This window comes from Cervus canadensis, chromosome 21 (genome assembly GCF_019320065.1).
Source record: "Cervus canadensis isolate Bull #8, Minnesota chromosome 21, ASM1932006v1, whole genome shotgun sequence".
Lineage (NCBI taxonomy): Eukaryota > Metazoa > Chordata > Mammalia > Artiodactyla > Cervidae > Cervus > Cervus canadensis.
Genome location: NC_057406.1, coordinates 31,316,138 through 31,336,351, shown reverse-complemented (window position 1 = coordinate 31,336,351; position 20,214 = coordinate 31,316,138). Strand labels below are relative to the sequence as shown.

Sequence of the window (20,214 nt, the reverse complement as noted above, 5' to 3'; positions counted from 1 at the left end):
AAGAGTGAAAAACAAAAGTGAACAGAGCATAAAGAACTTGGGGAACACTATTGAAAAGTCTAATATATGTGTAATTGGAGATGCAGAAGGTGATCTATAGAGGTTGATTCTCTGGAACAATAGCTGTTCACAACTGCAGGGCTCTAGATTTGTCAACCATACTCCTGAGAGGTTCATATGTGCATATTCCTGGCTGCATCAATGTAAATGAACAGAACTAAGCACAGTGTAACAAGACTTCTTTGTGATTAAAATAATCTTTGGAGTTAATTCTTATCTTGGGGAGGGGGTTGTAATTTGTTAAGAAAAAATATCCAAAACTTGAAAACAAAGCAAAAAGATGACAGTTTATCCTTCCAGTGTTATGCTATGGCATTCTCTAATAGGTCTGCCCGAAATTTATTTAATTTTCTACAAGAATGTCCTTTTGCTTGACTTACTATTTGGGGCTTCCCTGGTGGCTAAGTGGTAAAGAATCCGCCTGTCAGTGCAACAGACCCGGAGACACGGGTTCAATCCAAGGGACCCAGGAAACTCCCTTGGAGAAGGAAATGGCAAGCCATTCCAGCACGCTTGCCTGGAGAATCCCATGAACAGAGGAGCCTGGCAGGCTACAGTCCATGTGGTCACAAAGAGTCAGACACAACTTAGCATAAACAGCAACTATTTACCATTGATTATAACCCAGACTCGAAAGTCACAAGCTAATTTATAGACTTTCACCCAGCATAGATATAAATGATTTCTCTGACATGTGTTCACTTTCTATTTGTACAAGTAATCATTCTACTTTTTTGAAACATTTACTTTGACAGGATGAAATCACTGAAATTCAGTTTTGGAAGAGTCAAGTGATGGCATGTGAAACTTTGGTTGTGAGCAGAGATGGACACAGAATCTTCTCCAAAAAGTTGTTTTGTGTGTGTGTTTTTTAGGAGACAACCGACACAGCCTTAGACACTTGCATGTGATTTCACGAGGCAAAACCAAGTGTGTAAGATTAAATGCTGCTTTACGAATCATTAAAAGCCATCCTAAAATCAATTCAAAAATTGAACAGAAGCCACTGCAATTTGCTCCAAAGAGAAATAACATGCTGAGTAAGCAATGCAAATGCTCCTCACCCCTCCCCAAACTGAAGTAACCTGCTGGATCAGCACGGTGACAGCTAGGAGTACAGTGAAGTCAAAGACAGCAAGACCTGCTGAACAGAAGCCAAAAAGATGGACATTTCATTTACTCTGCTGTTAGTAACTATATTAGTTTAAGTTTCTAGGAAGAGCATAATGGCAGAGTGTGACGTAAGAACATATCCAAAATCTTCTTTGAAATTTGCTCTGGAAAACCATCTCAAAAATAAGAGAAAAGCCTTAAATTCCCGTAAGATAAGATAATCAGGCTTTTTGTGTCATCTGATATTTTTGATCAAGAGACCTAAATTCAAGTGAATCAGATGTTCTGACTTCAAAGGACTGCAGCATCCCTGGAAACAGACCAGCAGCTGTTTTCCACAAAAGATGAGGCTCCTATACACGATGCTCCTAAATATTTTCTTAAAGTCACCAGAATCAGTTCTTCTAAGTTCACGTAAACACACTCTGTTCTTGCTGTAATGATATCTTTGGGCCCCTCACTTGTGCTGTTAGACGATACTTTTTAAAAGTATTTTCTGCTATCTCCAAAAATTAAACAGTTTTAGTTGGGCTCAGTAAATAAGTATAATCATTTCTTTCCCCACTCGTCTCTCCAAAAAAAAAAAATCTGAAACAAGTAAATTTCCAGAACACACTGTGTAATAATAAGGGAAGACTGCTAATTGAAGATGAGATGCAGACCTAAAAAATAATCTGAGAGAATGGAACAGCAAATACCCTTAAATCCTGACATTTTTGAACATTTTTATGTGTTTGCTTTTTTTTCTATTTGGGCTTGAGATTACTACTTCAAGAAGCTTATACTGGCAACGCGATGACAGTTATGAAGTGGAAAAGAAATGGAAAGAGGGTAACATTTCAAGTTTGTGTTTTTTTTCTCACAAAGTCCATGGATTGTGGGAGAAAAGTAAAAGACATGAGGAGAAAAATAAAGCATTAATTAGAGGGCGTATCTTTGAACAAACTTAGGGACAAAATTACAGATTTTTGTTTGAGTATTGTGTTTTGTTTCTGTATGTGAGCTATGCTCTGAGCTCTGTGCTAGATTCTATTCTGGGATCCCCAACTCTTAGCATAGGTAGCACCGAGAATTTGATAGGCATTCCATAAACATTTGCTAAGGACATGATAAAACCAAATAATTAGTGAGCTATTAAAAACTGCTACAATGATAACCTTTATTTGTAAAAAAAGATTTCAGTTAAGGGTAGGTATAAAGAAGTGTTTCCGGCCAGTGCTTCTCAGACTTTAATGTTCATACAAATCACCTGGATATTCTTGTAAAATGGCAGATTCTGACTCAGTAGTTTCCGGTGGGGCTGAAGAGTCTGCATTTCTAACAAGTTCTTCGGTGACGCTAATGCTGTGTGTTCATGGGCTACATTTTTTTAATTTACTTTTAATTGGAGGATAATTGCTTTACAATATTGTATTAGTTTCTGCCATACACCAACATGAATCAGCCATAAGTCCATATATGTCCCCTCCCTCTTGAACTTCCCTCCCACCTCCCGCTCCATTCCACACCTCTAGGTTGTCACAGAGCACCGGGTTTGACTTCCTTCTGTCCTACAGCAAATGCCCACTGGCTATCTATTTTACATATGGTAATGTATATATTTACATGCTTCTCTCTCAATTAGTCCCGCCCTTCCCCCACTGTGTCCACTTGACACGGGCCACATTTTGAGAACCAAGATCCTGGACAAGCTGACGGTCTGTGTCAATAAGGAGGCTACAGAGTCGGGCATCATAGAGAAGTGTTGGGCACATGGCCAGCAAGGAAAAAGGAAGGCAGGGGCTAAGCAGGCATGGCCATAGCGGGAGGTGGGGAATGACCATCTGAGGAGTATGCACATGGCCCCTTCTTTTCTGGCTCTATGAAATGAAAGGTTTTACTTCCTGCTTGAAAAACAAAGTTTCAAGAATCAGCAAGCAAGTGGGAGAAGGGAACAGAGACTGTCTCCTTATGCTCGAAATCATATTCAGACCATCCATGAGGCTTTATGAGGCCAGGTGAGAGAGGTTGTGAAAGACCAGTCTCCGCCCCTTATGGCACCTTCTCAAGTCCTCATTTCCTAGAGGAGAGACCTTGGTTACAACTGCAGGATACCTATTCCCCAAGATCTTTGAAGCTTGGAAGAGAATATTCTGGCATCCCTGGCCTCTCAAGCAGTTTTCACCAATTAACTGCCTCTTTCCCTCTCTTTTTCTACCCTGTTCATGGCTCTAAGTCTTCCCTCTCTGCTCCAAGACTCAAAAATACCAAGATGAATCACACTGAGCCTGCCCACCCCCCTACACCTAGTCAGCCATCAGCCTCCATCACGGCCATCTTATTCATGGAGGTCATGATGCATTCAACAATGCACCTTTCCTGAAAATTTTAGTTAAGGGTCAAAGTGACTGAATCTACTCACCTACATTCCTGGCCCACAGGTTACATGAACCTTTAGCCCTCTGACATTATCTTTGACCTCTAGCTTTGTACAAACACAAACAACAAGAACAGAACTCAAGGTATGGAGAAAAAAACATGGTTATTTTCCAGTGCTCACTCTTCAGCCGAGATGCAACATGCAATGGTTCCCTGCCTGCCCTCTTATGACAGTGGTGGTCCTGGGCTGGTGCCGCACAGTGTCAGTTAAGACACAGAAGAACAACGAAGGCAGGAAGCTGGATGCTGCTGGGCGGCCGCTCTCAGAGTAACCATGTGACACAGCTTTGAGGCCATAATTAACTTAGATACCATGTGAAAGGCACCCCCTGGAGCTGTGTGATTCTGCAGTCCTGGAAGGGACTCTTAAGAGAAAATGACCTGAAGAAGGAGATCGGAGAAGGGGAACACATGAGGGTGAAGGAAGAGAGGTGAATTTCAGCTCTAAGGAAGTTTTCTCCAGAACATTTCTCTTTAACTCTATATGGGTATATGTACAACAACGAGGATTAAAATGTATATATGGCCTCAGGAAAGTATCCGTGCCATTCGTTAACTACCAGGTCATCTCCCTCGCTCTGTAACACAACATCTCGCAGCTTAGCAACACAAATTACTGTCTCATGTGTAAACTACTGAGCATTTCTTTCTAATGCTCATGCTTTACAATAAGAATTATGCATAATACTAAATGTGTCAGTGTATATTATTGGGAGTCTTATTTTATTTCAACAATAACATAACTTTGCCAACAAAGGTCCATATAGTCAAAGCTGTGGTTTTTCCAGTAGTCATGTACAGATGTGAGAGTTGGATCATATAGAAGCCTGAGAGACAAACTGTGGTGCTGTAGAAGACTCTTTAGATTCATTTGGACCAAGGGGCTCAAACCAGTCAATCCTAAAGGAAATCAACTCTAAATATTCATTGGAAGGACTGAGGCTGAAGCTCCAATATTTTGGCCACCTAGTGCAGAGAGCTGACTCATTGGAAAAGACTTGGATGCTGGGAAAGATTAAAGGCAAAAGAATAAGAGGGCAACAGAAGAAGAGATGGTTAGATAGCATCACTGACTCAGTGGGCATGAATTTCAAACTCTGGAAGACAGTGAAGGACAGGGAAGCCTGACGTTGCAGTCCATGGGGTTGCAAAGAGTCAGACATGAATTAGCCATTGAACAACAACAACAACAATGTGCATCTACATCTGATTGTGACTGAACAACAGATTTTATTATAGTTGGTAAGTTTCCAATCCTAAATTCAACATGTAAAAAGGGAAAAATTAGTATTAATAAAATTATTAACAAGAAATGTGTGACAAGATAAATGGGCCACCAATAACATAATCTACCCAAAGAGAGAAACTAAATGAGTAGTTATGCTCTGAGAGAAATGAAAGACCAATCATAACTGACACATGTCATCTTAACAAAAAATAAGCAGTGTTGAAGGCTTGCAATTTTAAGCACAATGTTAGAAGCCAGTGTGTCTAATCCCATTTAATCTTAGCAACAATCCTATAAAATTGGTACAATTATTGTCTCCATTTTACCCCTAAGCAAATTAAAGCACAAAGGGGATCAGTAACACATCAAAGGCCATATAATCAGTATGGAGCAGGACTGGAATTCAAGTCCAGGCTGAGTGAAGTGCCATGATTTTGCCACTAAGATATACATGATCCCAAGAACCAGCAACCCACATTTGTTCCTCTGTACCTGACATTGGGCTGAGTGTTTTACTATTTTCTAAAGTATTAACATAAATCCATGGCATATTCAGTTCTACTTCAGCTAGTCTGAAAAAAAAAAGAACATCAAGAAGCTTCAAGTGAGTCCAAAAGTGGAAGAATTTCTTAAAGTTTATCCAGGATAGTTCAGGAGAAGCAGCACTCTGGCCAAACTGTGTGAGCAGTTCAAATAACTTAGCCATAGGAGGGATATTTCAGATCAGTTCAGTTCAGTTCAGTGGCTCAGTCATGTCCGACTCCTTGCAACTCCATGGACTGCAGCACGTTAGGTTTTTCTGTCCATCACCAACACCCGGAGCTTACTCAAACTCATGTCCATCCAGTTGGTGATGCCATCCAACCATCTCCTCCTCTGTCGTCCACTTCTCCTCCTGCTTTCAATCTTTCCCAGCATCAGGTCTTTTCCAGTGAGAGTTCTTCGCATCAGGAGGCCAAAAATATTGGAGTTTCAGCTTCAGCATCAGTCCTTCCAATGAATATTCAGGACTGATTTCCTTTAGGATGGACTGGTTGGATCTCCTTGCAGTCCAAGGAACTCTCATGAGTCTTCTCCAACAACACAGTTCAAAAGCATCAACTCTTCTGTGCTCAGCTTTCTTTATAGTCCAACTCTCACATCCATACATGACTACTGGAAAAACCCATAGCTTTGACTAGACGGACCTTTGTTGGCAAAGTAATGTCTGTGCTTTTTAATATACTGTCTAGGTTGGTCTTAGCTTGGCTTCCCTGATAGCTCAGTTGGTAAAGAATATGCCTGCAATGCAGGAGACCCTGGTTCAATTCCTGGGTCAGGGAGATCTCCTGGAGAAGGGATAGGCTATCCACTACAGTATTCATGGGCTTCCCTGTGGCTCAGCTGGTAAAGAATCCACCTGCAATGCAGGAGACCTGGGTTCAATTCCTGGGTTGGGAAGATCCCCTGGAGAAGGGAAAGGCTACCCACTCCAGTATTCTGGTCTGGAGAATTCCATGGACTGTATAGTTTCTGGGCTCACAGAGTCAGACATGACTGAGCAACTTTCACTTTTATTTCAGATCAAGGTCATCCAAAAATCCCTCTTGCTCTGATACTATAATTACCAAACCTTAAAGTTATACATTTATCTCCTGGATTTCTTTTTCCCCCTACAAAAAGAGAATGGGAGAACCACTGGTATCACATCACAGCTTTCTCAGAATAAATCAATAAACTGGCATTCTGATTTATACATCAGTGTTTGTGAGTTGCGACACATCAAGTCTGCCTGCTTGACTAAATTATCAAAACTGAATTCTTTGATCTTTTACATCAAAGACCACACCAAAATTCTGCTATTTTGAGAACCTGTTGGTAAAGCAGTTGACCTCCTGGCCTTTCAAGAGGATGTATTAATACTTATTTTGTGCTGAGCTAAATAAATGTGCACTCATTTGTTTTTGTTTTGTTCTGTTTTTCATGAGTTGTTTCTTCAATCACACACAATTTTTAAAATTAGGGGAAACATATCTCTTTGACTATGGATTAGTTGACATGATTTCTAAGGTATACAATTCCCTTGCAAGATTCCCTTTGGCCCTGTCCAATAATCAATAAGACACCTGGTCCATAAAACATATGGTCCAAGGACTTCCCTGGTGGTCCAGTAGTTAAGAATCTACCTGCAAATTCAGGGAACACAGGTCCCATTCCTAGTCCGGGAAGATTCCACGTGCCACAGAACAGCTAAGCCCATGCTCCGCAACTAATGAAGCCCTCACACCCTTAAGCCCAGGCTCCAAAACAAGAGAAGCCACTGCAATTGAGAAGCCTGTGCCCCACAACCAGAGTAGCCCATACTCGTGACAACTAGAGAAAGCCCACGCACAGCAACGAAGACCCAGCACAGCCTAAAATAAATACAAAATAAAATTAAAAAATTTTAAAGACATATGGTCCACACCTAAAGCTCCTTGAAATTTGGTCCTATGCAAAATGTCCATGACCACACTTGGTCCATGACAAATGGTTTTAGACAGAACAAAATAACAAAAAAAATTTTTAGCATGGACCAAATATCTGTTAACCATACAATAGCAAAAAAGGTGAAAAAAAAGTAGAAGAGGAGGAGAAATAAACATTGATTAATAGCCAGTGGTAGTACTATTTGGGGAGAATGACTTTGAACCAGAATTATTCATGTTCCCAGTAGAAGAAGTTGAATAGAAATATAAACCAAAATCACACAAAATGAAGGCTAAATAAAAGCCTTAGAGAAAGTCAGAGTTCTTTGGTCTGTTCCTAATTTCCAGAAAATGCGTTTACAAATGGTCAGGCAACTGAGCATCTGAGATCTAATTGTGTCACATCTAACAAACTGGTTTGATGTTCTCCTTTTAGAAGAGCAGATGGAGTCGTCTAAAGACTATGAGAAACCCCTGAAGAAAGATGTGACAGTCTGAGGAACAGACTTAAACTAATGTTTAAAAAAATAAATGCTTTCGTGAATTAGCAAGGATTTTGCAATCCAGATCTAAATGAGATTTTCATCATTCTTTAAACAATGCCAAAGTAATTTTTTGGTTTTGAAGAAGAAAAAAGGACAAGAATTTAAGAAGCTAAGTAAAGAGCAATTGATGAGAAGGAGTTTGGCGTGAATGCAACATCAAGGAAAATGGCTTCAGAGGGTTTTTCTTCTATTAAAAATGTCTTTAAAATATAGGGCACTGCAAACAATAATATAATAAACACTTGTGTATCTAATACATAGTTTAAACAAATACTCATATTTTGTCTACTTGCTTCAAGTCACTTTTGAGAGAAGCAGATCCTTATAAATACAGTTTATGTTCTCTCTATTCCTCTTCCCAGTTCAGTTCTCCTCCCTTTCTCCCAAAAACTCATTACTATGAGTTTTGACGTGTACTACATCTACTATATACGTATGCAGTATAAAACAGTACCGTATATACAAGTATATATACGAAGTAAGTGTAGTATTAAAATACAGATTGGAGGGACTTCCCTTGTGGTCCACTGGTTAAGACTCCGAGCTCTGACAATGCAGAGGACTAAGATCCTACATGTCACACAGTTTGGCAAAAAAAAAAAAAAATACAAATTGGAAAAACACCAAACTTGTATATCATGTAGGTATACATATAAATCATATATCTTGTGTACTTTCAAATATATTCATAAAACTGCTTTTAAACTGAGACATTTCAGAGCATAAATTTCAGAGTTAGTTGACATGGCTAAAATCTAGTGGCCATTCTTGGAAAATAATAAGAATAGAAATAAAATTTAGAGCAAGGACTTTGTTATAGTGAATTCTGAAAGCTATTTTATAAATTCTGAGAATATACAGAGAATGAAAAGGGATTTCAAAATTCTACCAAGAAGCTCATGTTTTATAAATTTGAAATCAGAAATGAAACGAGTCCAAAATAGATTTCAAAGGTGAATACAGGTACTATAAGAGATTATGGTGGCTCACTGAACTCTCTTCCAGGCATGCTAAGCTACTCTCTGGGAATAATTTACACAGCTTTGGAAACAACATTAACTCTTCAAACCTCTAGGGTACTCCTTAGTAATTTATTATCTGATGTACTGATTTTTCTTAGCACCTAAATTATTCTCACAACAGCAGCTCTTCCCTGAGATTAAGTTATGGTCTCCATAAACCATAGAGTTTTCTGATTACTTAAGTGTTCCTGTGACTTTCAAATGTGCTCAACTTATTCACAGAAGTAATTTAGACCACCTAGAAAATCCACCTAAACAAGTGAAATTCACTCTGATGCTACTGTGTCCATATGCTTAAAAACAACAGTATGAAAAAGGTCAATCTGATATATTCAAGCCTATTAAAGAGAGAATCTACTCACTGTACTGCCAATCCAAATGGCCATTATGATTGGCAAGCAAAGCCAATTAAATAAGGAATGGTTCACTTATGGCTTTTATGCAATCAGAACTTCAGTAAGTTATAAATGCTCTATAAGTCTGGCTCATGGTAAGACTTCCTGGGATCATTAACAGTCCCTTGGTAATTTTATCAAAGAGAGAGGTATCGATCCCAGTATCCCAGCCAAATTTTAACTTACAGAATTACAGCTGACCCTTCCCAAATTCCCTCAGATTAAGTGATACATTCTGTGAGAATAAACACCCCTGACTTCTACTGTGCTTCACCCAACCCACGGATGTTTCAGTTCAGTTCAGTCACTCAGTCATGTCCAATTCTTTGCGACCCCATGAACCACAGCACACCAGGCTTCCCTGTCCATCACTGACTCCTGGAGCTTGCTCAAACTCATATCCATTGAATCAGTGACGCCATCCAACTATCTCATCCTCTGTCATCCCCTTCTCCTCCCGCCTTCAATCTTTCCCAGCATCAGGGTCTTTTCAAATGAGTCAGTTCTTCGCATCAGGTGGCCAAAGTATTGGAGTTTCAGCTTCAGCATCCGTCCTTCCAATGAATATTCAGGACTGATTTCCTCTAGGATGGACTGATTGGATCTCCTTGCTGTCCAAGGGACTCTCAAGAGTCTTCTCCACCACCACATTCAAAAGCATCAATTTTTCAGCACTAAGCTTTTTTATTTTTTATTTATTTATTTTTGTCATACATTGATATGAATCAGCCATAGATTTACACGTATTCCCCATCCCGATCCCCCCTCCCACCTCCCTCTCCACCCGATTCCTCTGGGTCTTCCCAGTGCACCAGGCCCGAGCACTTGTCTCATGCATCCCACCTGGGCTGGTGATCTGTTTCACCATAGATAGTATACATGCTGTTCTTTTGAAATATCCCACCCTCACCTTCTCCCACAGAGTTCAAAAGTCTGTTCTGTATTTCTGTGTCTCTTTTTCTGTTTTGCATATAGGGTTATCGTTACCATCTTTCTAAATTCCATATATATGTGTTAGTATGCTGTAATGTTCTTTATCTTTCTGGCTTACTTCACTCTGTATAAGGGGCTCCAGTTTCATCCATCTCATTAGGACTGATTCAAATGAATTCTTTTTAATGGCTGAGCTTTTTTAATATAGTCCAACTCTCACATCCATACATCACTACTGGAAAAGTCATAGCTTTGACTAGACGGACCTTTGTTGGCAAAGTAATGTCTCTGCTTTTTAATATGCCTTTAGGTTTGTCAGAGCTTTTCTTCCAAGGAACAAGTGTCTTTTAATTTCATGGCTACAGTCACCATCTGCAGTGATTTTGGAGCCCCCCAAAAGTAAAGTCTGTCACTGTTTCCAATGTTTCCCCGTCTATTTGCCATGAAGTGATGGGACTAGATGCCATGATCTTTGTTTTCTGAATGTTGAGTTTTAAGCCAACTTTTTCACTCTTCTTTTCACTTTCATCAAGAGACTCTTTAGTTCTTCTTCACTTTCTGCCAAAAGGGTGGTGTCATCTGCATATCTGAGGTTATTGATATTTCTCCTGGCAATCTTGATTCCAACTTGTGCTTCATCCAGTCCAGCATTTCTCATGATGAACTCTGCCTATAAGTTAAATAAGCAAGGTGACAATATACAGCCTTGACATACTCCTTTCCCAATTTGGAACCAGTCTATTGTTCCGTATCTGGTTCTAACTGTAGCTTCTTGACCTACATACAGATTTCTCAGGAGGCAGGTCAGGTGGTCTGATAGTCCTATTTCTTTGAGAATTCTCCAGTTTCTGCCTTGCCCAACTCAATAACACAGAAGCCTTGATGAGCCCACAGAAACCTCTTCTCCCACCACACACTCAACAACAAAAAACGAACCTATCGTAATTCTTCTTTAGTGTGTTTTTGATCATTCCATTGGCAGGATCAATTGAATGTGGCATGGACAGACATTTATTTACAACCACCGACTTCTCTACATACCTTCTCAACAAAAGAGAGAGAAGATGAAATGTGAAGAGCAAAGCCATGAGCTTTAACTCCTGATGGAAAAAGAGAAAATCATCAGCCTCACTGTCTACTCCCCTTGGAGATCAACATTAGCTATACTGGTACAGAAACGGAGGTCAGAAAACAGCAAGCAATGACATTACTTTAGCAAAATGAGAAATCTGATCAGTACTTTTTAACTGAGAACACCTAGGGAAGATCATCTCTAAAGCAGGTAAACTAACATGGAATAAAGTGGTCCAGAAGATGAGGCAACTGTAGTGTCCCACCAGTCTGCAGGATAACTTAGGATGAGAATCCACAGACTAGTGGATTTTTAATTGTCAGTCTTATGGGGAACACATGTAAATCCATGGCTGATTCATGTCAATGTATGGAAAAACCACTACAATATTGTAAAATAATTAGCCTCCAACTAATAAAAATAAATGGAAAAAAAAAGATATGGTTGAAAAAGAAAAAAAAGAAAAAGGAAACTAAATAATATGGTATTTATTTGCTTGACTTTATTTGAAAACTCAGTTGATTCAATGAGAAAAAAATGAACTACCAGGGTTTGATATCACTCATGTTTTAATCTCGAACTCATTAACAAGTGAACAGAGTTCTAGTTTTCATATGCTTGTTTTGTATGTTTATATAGCTCAAGTTACCTATAAACACTAGAGCAGAATTTCCTTGGTAATAAGGATTAGAGGCATTGTTATTGTGGAAAATAATATAAATGACCATAGTTCAGAAAGCACTAATGCCATTTCTAGGAATATAAACTACAGCATAGTTGGCTGTGCAACACAAATACATCTAGTTAACACATAAGCACATTTTGAGGGTCTAAAAAATCATCTTTTCTCTTTTTGAGCAATACTGACACTCATTACCACCTTTGAATATAATTTCACGCAACTCAATTTTCTTATTTATAAAACTGTTTCCAGGTGTGATTATTATTCATCCGTCACATGATATATTTTTAAAAATGAAAACTGACAGCATTCACTTCTAAAATTTATGTATGCTGGTAGAATACTCTAATTATACAACAAAGTAATTTAGTTAATGTAATTTTTTTGGTACTCAGTTATACTCCCTAAAGATGTTCATAAAGTTAAAAAAAATTAAACTCCAAAGTCCATGTATTTTTTCATTAATACTATTCACAATTTCTTTGTGGATTGTAACTATATAACCCAAGGTGATGTCTGCTAATTCTTTCTCAAGTTCCTTTTCCTAATCTACATAATAAGAAGCCCCAAGGATAGACAGAAAGGGCATCTTTGATATAATTGTGGGCTCACAGCAAACTCTGACAGTAGAGTCTGAAAGGATTACTTCAGAAGGAAGGTCCTGAAAGTGAGAAAATTCAGGGAAATTTCAGACAGCCTTGATCTATTTGTGAATGCAGACAGCAGAAGTACAACAAATGACCCCAGTACTAAAGAACTCCAGGAAGGCCTTCCACTTTGCAATAAGATATAGGTGCAGTCATTCATTCATTCAACATTTACTGAGAGCCTATTAGATGCCTGGCACCAGGTGGACCTTCCCTGGTGGCTCAGCTAGTAAAAAACTCACCAGCCAGTGCAAGAGACACAAGAGACATGGGTGTGATCCCCGGGTCGGGAAGATCCATGAAGAAGGAAATGGCCACCTGTTCCAGTATTCTTGCCTGGAAAATCTCATGGACAGAGAAGCCTGGCAGGCTATAGTCCATGGGGTTACAAAGAGCTGGACACGACTGATCACTGATGCACCTATGCCTACTAAGGTACCAGGGAGCAGGGATTCAAGGATGGGTCTCTGCTCCAGTCTGCGGAGGGAAGGGGGAAGACAAGTGCACAAGGGATTTGCCTGTAGTGGTTAAGATTGAATGTGGCAACAAGCTTCTCCTGGAAATGATGGTCGTTCGGGTAAACATCAGTCAAGTCTGCTCTGAAGGAAGATCCATGGTAAAGACCAATCAAGATCGAAAGACACTGGCTCTGGGGGTCCTCCTCCAACTGGGCATCAGAGTCTGCTGGCAGAGACCCTGCCGTCTCCAGCTTAGAAATCCCTCCCCCGTTGCATCAACACTGTTCACAGACCTTGAGTCCTACAGCAGGTACCCCCAACCTCCAGGATCTAATGCCCAGTGATCTCAGGTGGAACTGATGTAATAACAATAGAAATAAAGTACACAATAAATGTAATGCTCTTGAATCATCCCTAAACCAATCCCCCGCCCCCCACCAGCCGTCCATGGAAAAACTGTCTTCCATGAAAACAGTCCCTGGTGCCAAAAGGTTGGGGACTGCTGTCCTAGAGGACACCCCCCAACAAAAGGGCCTAGTGGGCCTTTCTGCCTGCAGCACTGTTTATTTATCTTCTCTCATAATTAAACCTTCTTCTAATCCTACATGGTAATAATATTTGCAAATGGAGAACACCTGGCTATCCAACATGATGAATTTTCCAGGCTTCTGGGGAAAAGGGTTGTTCAAGCCAAAAGAAATCTAACACGCCCCCAGAAAGTAACCTGAGCCCTTCACAATATGAATACACAGGCACAGGGGTTAAATGTATAATGTATATTCAGCACAGAAAAGCATGAATATTGTGTCTGTGTGTGTGCGTGTGTGTGTGTGTGTGTGTGTGTGTGTGTAACCACAGAATTCTAAGCTTGTAGGGTGTGCTTTACATCTATATCATATGTTATCCAGATACCAGTTGTATATTATAAGCTGCATATGCAATACCATATGGACACCATAAAATATCACATGTGTTGTCAGGATAATTTTACATTTAGTGCATGATTAAAATGTCTTATATTATACACCTATCTTTTCTGCATGTGCATGGATTTGTCTCACAAATTGCTTTCATTATCAAATTCAGATATCAATCAAAGTTAAAGTCCCTTTACTGAAATTTAATAAAAAGCAATATGGAAACGTGACTACAGTTTGTTTTTCTTCCCTAGATTTTTCTGCCATGCAGCATTTAACACTGGTGCAGCTGTCAATACCCATTCATCTGCTATCGGGCAGCTTTTTCCTTTCACTCACTGTGACATTTTTAAAGTGGCAAAAAAAAAAAGCTTAAAACAGCATATTTGTCACTTTTTTCTTTCTAGTGACCTTTTAAACACTAGGGAAAATTATATGTACTAAACGCTTTAATCACTCCATGTACATTTCACAATAGTGCTTTCTATAGGGGTATCCTTTAATTAAATTTAAGAAATTTACATCGTACACACTGCTGTTCATTTAATTATTCAAACATTTAAACATAAGAAAACCTCATAACTTTTAGCTACGGCAACCATGTGATGCAACTATTATCTATATTAAGAATCATTTTTTACAAGGAGAGTTTCAGAAATAACTTGTACATACCCTCGGCTTCCAATCTTTAAGTCCTGATAAATAGCTACATAAAGCGCTTTCTTTCAGTATTTAAGAAATTTAAGAATTTAAATTTAAATGCAGTGAAGAAAAACAGTCTTCATGTGTCCATATTGCTTTCTATTAAATTTAAGAAAACTTAAGAAATTTAAGGAAAAAGATATGTGGATGGTAAGACGTTACAGGGAACGTTTCTAGGAAAATATTATGATTGGATCTCTGGGCTTCCCTGGTGGTCCAGTGGTTAAGAATTCCAATGCTGGGGTCATGGGTTTGATCCCTGGTCAGGTAACTCAGATCCCACAAGCCGCAGGGCAACTAAGCCCAGGAGGCACAACGTAAGATCCCGAGTACCACAACTGAGACCTGACTCAGCCAAAAATAAGCAAATACATAAGTAAATATTAAAAAGAAAAACTCAATCTCAACCCTGTTTTGGATCAGCTGTGTGACCTTGAGGGAGTCACTGTGTATCTTTGATTGCACCATTATGTCACTGTTTGCAAAATAAAATACTGATGGCCACTTCTTTTCATCACAGTATCATCGTGGGGATCGAATTAGTAAATACCTGTGAATATGCCCTGAAATCTACTTTAAAAATGAAAAGGAACATGACTTTCAGTTCAAAAACAAATACTCTCTGTTTTCTAGATGTGGAGAAATTTAACATTCTTGTAACTCACCAGAAAGAAATCAAAGGTTTAAAACAAGCTAAAATATCAACATTAGCAGTACATTATTTAAAATCAGGGTCCTTTCTAAAAACAGAAACAGAAATACTGCTGTCCCTGCTATAGAATGGTATTACAGATTGCAAACAGTAGTAATTCTGGAGTGCCCATTTAGTTTCATTTTTATTCTTATCATTTACACTATGACTGTCATACCTTTAGATGCAAATAAGTCTCACAGACATAGAAAACAAATGCATGGTTACCAAAGGGGAAAGAAGGAGAGATAAGTTAGGAATTTGGGATTAGCATACACTATACATAAAATACTATATATATATAAAACTACCATAAACTACTATATATAAAATAGATAACAAGGACCTACTGTATAGCACAAGGAACTATACTCAATACTCTGTAATAATCCATAAAAGAACCTGAAAAAATACATAAACATATATTTACATATATAACTGAATCACTTTAGTGTACATCTGAAACTAACAGACACTGTAAATCAACTATGTGTGTGCCTTCTAAGTCACTTCAGTTAAGTCAGACTGTTTGTGACCCCATGGACTGCAGCCCACCAGGCTCCTCCATTCATGGAATTTTACAGGCAAGAATACTGAAGTGGGTCACCATTTCAGTGGACCCACTGAAGTGGGTCCAGGGGAACTTCCCAAGTCAGGGATTGAGCCTGCCTCTATTCCATCTCCTACACTGGGTGTGGATTCTTTACCACAGAGCCACCTGGGAAGCCAGTGACTTTCATACTAGAAAAGTTTTTTTTAAAAGGGGGGAGGGGGAGTGAATGGGCTGCACACCCTAGGTCAGAATCTCTTATTCCACAACTTATGAGTTAGCCACCAAGAGAAACTTAGCTTCTCAAACCATCAGTTCCCTGGTCTCTGCAACTGAGAACATAATACTGAACACAGAAAGTTCTTAGGAGGGTCATAAATAGTGTATCTTAGTCAGTCAGTTCATTCACTCAGTCGTGTCCAGCTCTTTGCAACCCCATGGACTGCAGCACACCATGCTTCCCTGTCCATCATCAACTCCCGGAGCTTGCTCAAACTCATGTCCATCGAGTCAGTGATGCCATCCAACTATCTCATCCTCTGTCATCCCCTTCTCTTCCTGTCTTCAATCCTTCCCAGCATCACGGTCTTTTCCAATGAGTCAGTTCTTCGTATCAGGTGGCCAAAGTATTGGAGTTTCAGCTTCAGCATCAGTCCTTCCAGTGAATATTCAGGACTGATTTCCTTTAGGGTTGACTGGTTTGATCTCCTTGCAGTCCAAGGAACTCTCACGAGTCTTCTCCAACACCACAGTTCAAAAGCATCAATTCTTCAGTACTCAGCTTTCTTTATAGTCCAACTCTCACATCCATACATCACTACTGGAAAAACCATAGCTATGACTAGATGGACCTTTGTTGGCAAAGTAATGTCTCTGCTTTTTAATATGCTCTTAGGTTGGTCATAGCTTTTCTTCCAAGGAGCAAGCATCTTTTAATTTCATGGCTGCAGTCACCATCTGCAGTGATTTTGGAGCCCAGGAAAATAAAGTCTGTCACTGTTTCCATTGTTTCCCCATCTATTTGCCATGAAGTGACGGGACCAGATGCCATGATCTTCGTTTTTTTAATATTGAGTTTTAAGCAAGCTTTTTCCCTCTCTTCTTCCACTTTCATCAAGAGGCTCTTCAGTTCCTCTTCAGTTTCTGCCATAAGGGTGGTATCTGAGGTTATCAATATTTCTCCTGGCAATCTTGATTCCAGCTTGTGCTCCATCCAGCCCAGCATTTTGCATGATGTGCTCTGCATACAAGTTAAATAAGCAGGGTGACAGTACCTTGACGTACTCCTTTCTCGATTTGGAACCAGTCTGTTGTTCCATGTGTGGTTCTAACTGTTGTTTCTCAACCTGCATGCAGATTTCTCAAAATTCTCTTGAAGAATTTTCCATAGTTTGTTGTGATCTACACAGTCAAAGGCTTTGGCTTTTGACTAATAAATAAAGCAGAAGTAGATGTTATTCTGTAATTCTCTTGCTTTTTCTATGATCCAATGGATGTTGCCAATTTGATCTCTGGTTCCTCTGCCTTTTCTAAATCCAGTTTGAACATCTGGAATTTCACAGTTCATGTACTGTTGAAGCCTAGTTTGGAGAATTTTGAGTTTTACTTTGCTAGCATGTGAGATGAATGCAATTGTGTGGTAGTTTGAACATTCTTTGGCATTGCCCTTCTTTGGGATTGGAATGAAAACTGACCTTTTCCAGTCCTGTGGCCACTGCTGAGTTTTCCAAATTTGCTGGCATATTGGGTGCAGCACAGTGTATATATATTAAGGGTCTGGTATGTAACAAGCTCGGGAGAAACGGTATTTATCACTGTTGTTTTGGCAAGAACTCTCTTACCACACTTTGCTCTAATAGTAAGGTGGAAGACTAACTGATTCTGGAGTTCAACAAGAGTCCAAGCAGAGTTCTAGAAAGTTGCTGTGCCGGTGTTTGGGCACCACATGAGGACAAAGAAGAAAGCAGAACTGCGCTGAAAGCGACCAGAGTGGAAGCGGTGGGGGAACGGGGCGGGGCGGGGCGGGGGGGGGGGGGGGGGGGGGGGGGGGGGGGCATGGCCCCGGGGCTGAGACTCGCCCCTTCCTGTTTCCTCTCAGTGGCCACGCCCAGAGCAGCGGCTCAGCCCTTACTGCTCTGGGATCCAGACAGACGCGGCCACCTCCAAAAACACTGTGGCATCACCTCTCCCGTCAGTTCAGCAGACCCCGAGGAAACTGAGTGCCTACTTATAGAGAAACTAGTTGAGACTCTAAAGCCCTCTGGGGTTTGGGAAGAGGAATTACAGTGCAAGAATTTCATTTTGGGAAAATTAACTTACCCGGTAAAAGTTTTTACTTTTGTATCTCATAGATGAAGAGTACCTACGGAAGGTGCTAATAATAATTGTTGTGTTGTGTGTTGCCCCAAGACATGTTAATGCAAGTGTGTTCTTCACCTCGTTCTATGATAAATTGAAATTACAGGAAGAAATAAATGATGTAAGGGGCTTCCTAGGTGACCCTAGTGATAAAGAACCCGCCTACCAATGCAGGAGACATAAGAGATGCAGGTTCGATCCCTGGGTGGGGGAAGATCGCCTGCAAGAGGAAATGGCAACCCGCTTCAGTATCTTTGCCTGGAGGATCCCATGGACAGAGGAGCCTAGTGGGCTGCAGTCCATGGGGTCGCGAAGAGTCAGGCATGACTGAAGCGACTTAGAACGCACCTAGAAGATATAAGAGCTGTTGAAGAGGCGTTGGTTATCGAGTTGCACTTTCGTGGAATAGAGATTGATCTTTTGTTTGCAAGGTGAACACAGCAAAGTATTCCAGAAGACTTGGATTTAAAAGATGACAGTCTGCTTAAAATTTTAGATAAAAGATGCATAAGAAGTCTTATTGGTTGCAGCATAACTGATGAAATTTTACAACTAGTACTAAGCATTGCCTCAGAGGCAGTGCAGTGGTAAAGAATCTGCCTGCTATATGGGAGACTTGGGTTTGATCCCTGGGTCAGGAAGACCCCCTGGATTAGAAAATGGCAACCCACTCTAGTATTCTTGCCGGGAGAATCCCATGGACAGAGGAACCTGGCAGCTTCAGTCCATGGGGTCAAAAAGAGTCGGACACAACTGAGTGTGCACACACTAAACCTTGACTACTTAAGGTTAACCCTAAGAGATATCAAACTGTGGGCCAAATGCTGCAACATCTATTCCAATATATTAGGTTTCCTTGGTGCTACTTCCTGGGCTATGATAGTAGGAAGAACTTGCCAGTTTTATCCAAATGCAGTAGCATCAACTCTTATACATAATTTTTTTTGGGGGGGGAGTATTTTCCAAATGGAAATGACCAAATCCAGTCCTATTGAAACAGCCTGAAGAAAACAATCTTAATTTGCCTGTATGGGACCCAGGGCTTCTCAAGTGGCACTAGTGGCAAAGAATTGCCTGCCAGTGCGGGAGATGCAAGAAACTTGGGTTTGATCCCTGGGTGGGGAAGATCCCCTGGAGGAGGAAACTGGCAACCCATTCTGGTATTCTTGCCTGGGAAATCCCATGAACAAAGGTGCCTAACAGGCTAGAGTCCACTGGTCTGCAAAGAGCTGGACATAACTGAGCGACTGTGTGTACACATAGTTTATATCAAGGTCACTAGTATCTTAATATATTCTATATAGAACTCTTATAGGCCGAAGTTGTATGGGCATTTGTGCTTTAAAAAATAGTAGTAGGGGCTTCCCTGTGGTCCAGTGGTTAAGAATCTGCTTCCAATCAGGGGACGTGGATTCAATCCCTGGTCAGGGACCTAAGATCTCACATGCCTTGGGACAACTCAACCCGTGCCCCACAACCACTCTGCCCACATGCCACAACTGCTCAGCCTACGTGCCACACTAGAGAAAACCCAAGCACCTCAATAAAGATTCAGTGAAGCAAAAAAAAAAAGTAATAAAAATACTAAAAAAAAAAAAGATTCCAGCCAGGAATCAAGATGAAGTTCTCCCCATCCTTCAAGTGGTCCTCTTGGAGCCATCTTCATTTGGTTTTGGCATCCTAATGAAACAGTCTGGAAAGGACAGCTCTCCCCCTCAAGGCTAAAGATCACTATTAGTTTGCAACCTCGGGAGTTTGGTTTGTTACCTGGGTGAAATTCAGAGTCGCCCCTCCCCTACACAGAGGACAAAGAGAGACCAAAGAAAGAGGCAGACCTTCCGTATTGGTAGGTGGCAGGTGTAATCAGCAAGGAAACTTATTTAAGAGGCTTGTCACGGCACCACAAGATGGTTAGGTCTCTGCCCTGCTGGTCAGAATTTTTAAAATGTATATAGATGCCATAACTATGTTTAGTC

The 20,214-nt window shown here is 40.3% G+C and overlaps 1 long non-coding RNA gene and 1 pseudogene across 1 annotated transcript; both read left to right on the top strand.

Moving 5' to 3' along the window:
• Positions 1-10,887: 10,887 nt before the first annotated feature.
• Positions 10,888-17,303, top strand: LOC122423701. The gene is made up of 3 exons (XR_006264203.1): positions 10,888-11,005; positions 11,441-11,443; positions 17,271-17,303. It is a non-coding gene; the product is annotated as an uncharacterized LOC122423701 (long non-coding RNA).
• Positions 17,304-17,825: 522 nt separating this feature from the next.
• On the top strand, positions 17,826-19,298 carry LOC122423147 (annotated as a pseudogene).
• The last annotated feature ends 916 nt before the right edge of the window (positions 19,299-20,214 follow it).